Genomic DNA, 8,530 nt, shown 5'->3' on the forward strand with positions numbered 1-8,530 from the left:
GTAATTCCAATGACTACAAACCCATCAGTCGCGCTAGTGACGTTAGCTCATTCACAGCCACACTAGATTGTACAAGCATACCAGCAACAGGTCTTAATTGGGCTTTCCTTGCCGAAGAAAATACCATGAGTCAGAGGATTAAACTCATCAGGTAAGTTGTATTCGTCCATAGACTGTACATTACATACTGTTAAGTGACATAGCAGGCAGCAAGATGCAACCGTTAACTAGCATAACAGCTCTTATCGTTTCATTACGTTGGTGACGTACATCGTTCGAGACGAGAGATGTAGTCCACTGAGTGGATTCGCACAAAACCAACATAACTTTTGAAGTCTATCGAACAACAGTACTTTCTTGACGTGAAAAATTATCTTTTAAATTCACACACATCATATGTGAAATTTGTGGCACAATTCAAACTGGACCAAAAAATAATTGTTATCTCTCCATTAACTCCCGTTCATAATTTTTTGAAAGATAGGTCCCATGGACCGGAAGTAGAAGGGGCGGGACTTCACCACTCTATAGAGACGAATGACCCATTAGACCAGCCTCAGACGAGTCCAGGAAGTGACGTCAATTCCAGAAATAAGTACATAATTTACTTTACTCTTTATGGAGAATACAGTGGGAAAAAACGTGTTTTCTTTTACAGTTCATGGAAAAAATAGTCACATTAGGTAGAATCTTTTTATTATTATTCGTAATTCACATGTATTTATTAAATAATCAATCGCGACTGAGTGTCCACGTGATCTGCCAGTCAGCTGGGAGGAGCTCGTGACTCACACATAGGGACTCACGGCAGATGTTGCGCGAAATGTTGGTTTATTTAAATGTTGGTATCGTTTAGATGTCCTTCCTATTCATTAACATGAACATGATGACTGACTAAATAAATGACTACGATGTTTAATAAACCATTGTAGGCATACAAGTTATCATTATATCACATCAATTAAGTGTTTTCTGTAGGCTAGGCTAGTGTGACATGCTTTACACTAGGCTACAGCATAAAAATAGGCTTAACAATAGGCTATCAACACATTTGCAGTATCACTGTTGCAGAAATCACATACAAGAAAGCATCCTCTTGATTGTTTGTACATTTTTGCATATTCCAACATAAGGAAGCAGCATGAGGAAACTTGTCGTTTTTCTGCCTCATTTTCTACCTACTTTTACGAGTCTGCAGTATCACCGGGTACAGCTGTTACAAGAGGGTCTGGCGTCCCTTTGTTATGACGCAACTTCCTGCGACGGTCATTCGTCGGAAAATGACTTAACTCCCTCACCAGAAGTCGGACAGAATTTCTAACCAGTATGCATTGCGTCCATCCCAGTATGCATTGTGTTCAACCCAGCATGCATCACATCAAGTCAGATCTGCACAGATCTGCCGCAAGTCGAACTCCCCTATTGATCTATAGACCTCTCCAGAATAAGTCCCGCCTCCGTAACTTCCGTATCCATCCAACTTCCGGGCGTGGATTGTCTATGGGGAATAACATGGCGTTTCGAAATATCATACCGGTAAAACATCTGTAGGTAGCGAAGTTGAAAAAGCTGGTGGGCAGATTGGCCTACACACTTCTGCCATATAGTTTCCACTGGATTTTTTGATTGTCGGTGCCGTTTAAGTAGTATACTATAGACTATACTACTCAAACGGCACCGAAAATAAAAAAATCCAGTGGAAACTAGATGGCAGAAGTGTGTAGGCCAATCTGCCCAGCAGCTTTTTCTACTGTGTCACCTACAGAGTTTGACAGGTACAATCTTTCAAAACGCCATGTTATTTCCCATAGACAATCCACGCCCGGAAGTTGGATGGATACGGAAGTTAGGAGGCGGGATATATTCTGGAGAGGTCTATAGTGGCGCGAGTATGCTCGCCCAAAAGCTGGCGGGCCAATCAAATTGTCAGGGCGGGCTTTATACGATGATGGACAGATGCTCAACAGTAACGTAATCAACCACGTCACCAAAGAGCGCTTGGGTTGAATTCGTTTACAACAACGATCGCTGCCGCTGGAGAATTGAGATGTGTAGATTCTGCTATCAGGTCTGTTCTAGAAGATATCGACAGCAAATTAATTTTAAAAGAGGAACAGAGTAACGGGATCAAGGCATTTGTTGATAAGAAAGATGTTTTTTGCCGAAGCAACTGAAATGGGCATCACGGCGATGCAACTCGGCGTGCACGACGAGGTGGATATAGCCAGCGGTCGTTGCCAGATCCTTTTGTGAAGCCCGGAATCCTGGCTGCTGAACAACAAGTGGAGGGACATGCTAGGCTTCGATGTTTTTCAAGCCAACGTAATGGGTATCGTCGTGGACGAAGTTCATCTAACTTACAAATGGTAAGAGAATCTAACTGTCTGACTTAGTAAATAACTCCCAATGTCGTGATATGAATCCCATGTTGTAAACATAGTAGCCTAGGTATCGTTGTACGTTCGCTAACTCAGACTTGGTACAATCATAACGTTAGTGTGATTGTAGCGAACTAGCTGTTAAAACATTCTAATGTAGGTTACTGTTTTATTTCTATCAGTGGTCAGGCTGCAAAAGGGCAGAAGGGCATTTGGGTGTTGCTTTATGTACTCAAGCACCATACCCATATTGGTAGTCACTGTACCCCTTATAAGTGATGTATTCTTTTTAGATGTCACAGTCATTAAAAAGTACTAAATGATACTACTCATAATTTCTTATTTTTACTGTTACTTATTGGTTGCTTTTTGTACTGCTATATATTCCAGGTACACCTGTGCTGACATTAACCGCTTCTGCTGATCGGGAATCCAGAGCCAGGGTTATGAAAGCTTCAGATGGACAATCCAATCATTTTGGCCCTGAGCCCAAACAGAACAAACATCAGACTGGGTCTGATTAAAGTACCTGGCCATACACTGGAGTGCCTACACTGGATTGTGAGGGATGTTAGTACAAAGCTTGACCCAGCAGTTAAGACGGTACTTTAATGGAGTCACTAGTTGTCTGCGGAAAGCTTTGTACTGCCATTTTGAGGAACACACCACATCTGTTGATCTAGGACATCTGTGCTGCACTCACTGCCATTCTGTTTGTTCTTGTGAACCTGAAGGTTGTGGGGAGCTAATCCCCAAATATGAACACTTTCAAGGGGAGGTTTCATCACACCACAAACACAGAATAGTCACACCTGAGGGCACACCTTTGATCAGGGAACTGTTACAAACTTACAGGAGTAGTTTACTTCAGGACCATACAAACATACCACTTTACACAGTCGACACAGCCTGCACTGGTTTTGGAGATGAACTCATTGATCAGTTTTAGAACAGTGCACACAGATATTTGACCTGGACTTCATTATCCATAATCTCCCTACATACAAGCTGGAACATGCAAAAGAGATACTATGAATTATGCATGAGGTTTTTGATGACATCAAACAGAGTCAAACTAATTTGTTTGATGACGGTGTTGTTCAGGATGACCGTGTTCAGGTTGACATGGATTACACTGGTTACTTTGATGACGAGGATGAGGATAAGATAAGATACAATCATCACCAAGTAACTTGGAATCAGGCTTGTCAATGTTGAAGATCTCAGACTAGCTTCAAATTCAGGCTCAAATTTGTAGCTTCAGGGTCCTGTTGTTGTGCAAATGCCTTTTTTTTTACCTCTGTTACATTAATATTTTTGAATAAAATTAAAATGGTTTATACTTCTGGTTGGTGATGTTTCTGCATTTAAAAGACAAACAATAAGACATGTCAATAAAGATTTTTAATATCTACACATAATAGGTAATGTTTTAAGATATATGCTGAACTTTGAACATACAACCAATAAGAAAACACACAAAAATGGTTTCAAGAATGTGGATACTACTAAACTATTATATGAAAACAATTATTTACATTGTCATTTATGAAAACAATATTTACAAATTACCATCACCATTTACATTTCACATTTACTTAATTATTTAAATAGGCACATTTTGCCAGTCCATTATTTTCTCCTGGTAATTCAGCTTTGCCAATAAGTTTCTCTTGAAATTCGGGAATGCATGATACTGCCTGCCTGGGTGATTTTTGTTAAGAAAGTTGTGTCTCCCTGAAAACGTTTACCAGTGTTAAAACGTCCTGTTCTCGGGCCACATGATGAATGCCAGCCGGCCTTGTCAGCTCCAGCTCTGTGTCCGTTTTGTCCATTAGCTCTTTGACGATGCAAATTGGACCTACTGATTCTGGCTGCTGACATTTCTGACATGTTTGGTCCCAATCCTCTCATAAATGATTTGAGAAAATTGTTTAGGTGTTCCAGGTGGAGGTCAAGTGGATGGAAAATGGGTGACAACCTGAAATATAAGTGAACACATCAGTGTGAAGAATTACAGTATAGCCTAAGTATAACGTGCATTGACAATACATTGGAAAATACAGACTGTTAAATATGGTGACACCAGATGCAATTGCTGAGCAGGTCAGAGAAACACTGCCCACCCCCCACAGAGGTGCAGAGCACAGAAGTGGGGGTTGGATAACATGCTAGTCCATTACAAAATGAAGTTTCTACATGTTGACAAAGTGACAGAGGCCAACTTACACATCAGGTACAAGTTTATCCTGGTAACATTTGCTCACACTACACTGAAATTCGGGCTGGCTTCCAGAATACAAGGCATGTCAAAATATGACTAGATGATTTAATCATAGATTTCACGGAAATGAGGAGTGTGGGAATGCACAGTGTTTATCACATTGGACAATAATCACGACTCACTATTAACTCATGTGAAACGTGGCAATCGAGGTTATTCTCATAGTCATATTATAAGAAGTAGAAATACAAGCTTACCTCTGTAATGCTTCTTCGCGTTTTTGTACCGGTTGGAGTTGACGGATTGGGGCAGAACTTCTTCAGAGTCCGGGGCGTCTTGGAAGGAGTAGGCTACCGGTCTCTTTTCTCACCGCCGTCATGCTATCCGGCAAAAGATTCTTTGGACGCCGCTATTTATGGATTTCCGGCTCCCATTGACTTACATTGAACACATGTAAACAAAACGTCAATTATGTGTTTAAACTAACGCCGCTGACTTATGAAAACAACCATTCCACTTTGATACGAAACTACATAATTGTACAACATTTATACAACAAAAATCACAGAATTTGGATCAAGTAATGTGGAGAAATCTTATGCAAAGTGTCAACCCCTAACAATGTGCCCATTGCCCAAATTTACGGTCGACTAATGTCGAATGTCAGAGTAATGACATTGAAAAAGGTACCTTAATGATACACTCCAATTTATAAATGTACGAAGTATAAAAAGAAAAACACAATTTATCAGATAGATTACCCAAATAATTTGTAACAAAGTACAACATTTATTCGAGGGCACATCTATTCCCAGAACCATAATGGGTGTTAAATATTCTACAACCGCTAGATGGCAGCATGACACAGCACATAAAGTTCACCTACGTGTCGCTGCGACCTGAAGGATGGCGTGGTTGAATATCCACTTCTCCTGCACTTCGGGTCTAATAGCGGGTGAATTGTATGACCACCAGATGACGCCATTTCACTGCACCTCGGGCCTAATAACTTCGTTTAAGTAATAAGCCTCGAGGAGCCGACGGTTACACTTGTTTTAGGGGCGTTGTTAGCCACGCTGCACAAGCCTGGTAGGCTACAGGAGAAGCCCATAGGCTACAGTCGCGTGTGTTTGTGGTGATTTATTCCATGTATTAACAAAATAATAATGTAACATTAAAGAAATCGCCTACATAGATAAAAAAAAAAAAACTAAATAATTACTCCAAAAAAGTAAAGAGGCTTTATCATTGATATAAGCTTACTGAAAATCAAATATAGGCCTAGCCTACAATTGTGTTCCACAGACAATATGTCCTACAGATAATAACAACAGTAAGAACATAGGCTAACCTAAGTCATGACGACACGAGGGCTTAAGTCTCATGTTGGCCTATGACTACGTAGCCTAGGCTACCAAGCACGTCTGTGTCTGCGACAGTGAAATAGCTCCAATATTAATTGTGTCGCCAATAATTATATGCTAACATGAATCTCATCAGTCACCTATAGATAAGGGTTAGGCTATAACATATGTGTCAGGGTTGCAGTATGGAGAGCTGGACCGAGGCGCAGGGCAAGTAGCGATCGAGGCACACGTAAACGTCAGAACAGGAATCTTTAATACAAAATGCACACTACAACCACGAAACAACATCAAAGACCGACAGGGGACTGAGGGGAGACAGAGGGTTTAAATACACAGGGACTTAACAAGGCACAGGTGGACACGAAACAAGGTAGCTCTCCATACTGCAACTGCTTGGGCTGGAATTCATAATTAAATGAGCAGACTAATAATGACAAACAGGTGAGGGGCGGAGACACAGGGAACTGGGACATGGCAAGACAAACAAAGGAGCACATGGCTGACAGGAAGTAAACAAAGGAGGGACAGGGAACACAGGATCGTTACAGTACCCCCCCCTTTAAGGGCCGGATTCCAGACGGCCCAACAGAAAAAAAAGGAGAAGTCCAAGCAGGGTGGGTGGAGGGGGCCAAAGGCAGGAGGGCCAGGCGGGCGGCCGGTCAGGGACGGCGGTTCAGGCGGGCGACCGGGCGGACGGCCGGACAGGGACGGCGGTTCAGGCGGGCGGCCGGGCGGACGGCCGGACAGGGACGGCGGTTCAGGCGGGCGGCCGGACAGGGACAGCGGTTCAGGCGGGCGGCCGGGCGGATGGCTGGTCAGGGACGGCAGTTCAGGCGGGCGGCCGGGCGGACGGCCGGGTGGATGGCCGGTCAGGGACGGCGGTTCAGGCAGGCGGCCGGGCGGATGGCCGGTCAGGGACTGCGTTTCAGGCGACTGGGCTGCAGGCACCGGAGTAGGGACTGGAGCCAGGCCTGGAGCCGGAGGGGGTACTGGAGCCGGAGCCTGGCCTGGAGCCGGAGCCAGAGTCAAACCCAGGACAGGAGCGGGTGCTGGAGCCAGAGCGGGGACTGGAGCCGGACTCGGCGCAGGAGCAGGAGCAGGAGCCGGACTCGGCGCAGGAGCCGGAGCAGGAGCAGGACTCGGCGCGGGAGGCGGAGCCGGAGCAGGAGCCGGACTCGGCGGAGCCGGAGCAGGAGCCGGACTCGGAGGAGCCGGAGCAGGAGCCGGACTCGGCGGAGCCAGAGCAGGAGCAGGACTCGGCGCGGGAGGCGGAGCCGGAGCAGGAGCCGGACTCGGCGGAGCAGGAGCGGGAGCAGGAGCCGGACTCTGCGGAGCTGGAGCAGGAGGCGGAGCCGGTGCAGGAGCCGGCGGAGCTGGAGCAGGAGCCGGACTCGGCGGAGCCGGAGCAGGAGCCGGCGCGGGAGGCGGAGCTGGAGCAGGAGCCGGACTCGGCGGAGCCGGAGCAGGAGCCGGCGCGGGAGGCGGAGCCGGAGCAGGAGCCGGACTCGACGCGGGAGGCGGAGCAGGAGCCGGACTCGGCGCGGGAGGCGGAGCAGGAGCCGGACTCGGCGCGGGAGGCGGAGCAGGAGCAGGAGCTGGACTCGGCGGAGCCAGAGCAGGAGCAGGACTCGGCGCGGGAGGCGGAGCCGGAGCAGGAGCCGGACTCGGCGGAGCAGGAGCCGGACTCGGAGGAGCCGGAGCAGGAGCCGGACTCGGCGCGGGAGGCGGAGTTGGGACTGGAGCCTGAGCCAGTGTAGGAGTCTGATTCGGGGCTGGAGAGGGAGCTGGAACCGGAATCGGGACTGGGGCTGGAGCCAGAATCGGGACTGGAGCCGGAATCGGGACTGGAGCTGGAGCCGGAATCAGCGCTGGAGCCGGAATCGGGGCTGGAGCCAGAATCGGGACTGGAGCCGGAGGCGCTTCAGAGCGCGGGGAATCGGGACTAGAACTCGGAGGCGCTTCAGAGCGCGGGGACTCGGGACTGGAACTCGGAGGCGCTTCAGAGCGCGGGGAATCGGGACTAGAACTCGGAGGCGCTTCAGAGCGCGGGGACTCGGGACTGGAACTCGGAGGCGCTTCAGAGCGCAGGGACTCGGGACTGGAACTCGGAGGTGCCTGAGAGCGTGGGGCTGGAGCGGGAGCCGGCGCAGGAGTCTGAATCGGGGCTGGAGAGGGAGCTACCGGAAGAACTGCAGGCCCAGGGCGTTGGGGAGTTGGGACTGGAGAGGGGCCTGGTCCCTCCTCCTCAGAGGACCAGTCATCCTCAGAGGTTTCCCCCTCCTCTTCATCCTCCCAGAACAGCTCCCAGGTCATTAGGTGCAGTGGCAAGTCAGAATTAAAATCAAAAAACTTGCCTTCTTCCATGCTTGTCGGTCGGTCTTTCTGTCAGGGTTGCAGTATGGAGAGCTGGACCGAGGCGCAGGGCAAGTAGCGATCGAGGCACACGTAAACGTCAGAACAGGAATCTTTAATACAAAATGCACACTACAACCACGAAACAACATCAAAGACCGACAGGGGACTGAGGGGAGACAGAGGGTTTAAATACACAGGGGCTTAAC

General features: G+C 47.6%; 1 long non-coding RNA gene across 1 annotated transcript; it reads left to right on the forward strand.

Annotated features, from left to right (window-relative positions):
- The first annotated feature begins 1,890 nt into the window (after positions 1–1,890).
- LOC143114481 (uncharacterized) lies at positions 1,891–3,724 on the forward strand. Its single transcript, XR_012984927.1, has 2 exons — positions 1,891–2,366; positions 2,769–3,724. It is a non-coding gene; the product is annotated as an uncharacterized LOC143114481 (long non-coding RNA).
- Positions 3,725–8,530: the final 4,806 nt, after the last annotated feature.

This window comes from Alosa pseudoharengus, unplaced genomic scaffold (genome assembly GCF_046254945.1).
Source record: "Alosa pseudoharengus isolate Yale_2024_CS ecotype anadromous, Long Island Sound unplaced genomic scaffold, YU_APseudo_1.1 YU_APseudo_1.1_scf_9, whole genome shotgun sequence".
Taxonomy (NCBI): domain Eukaryota; kingdom Metazoa; phylum Chordata; class Actinopteri; order Clupeiformes; family Clupeidae; genus Alosa; species Alosa pseudoharengus.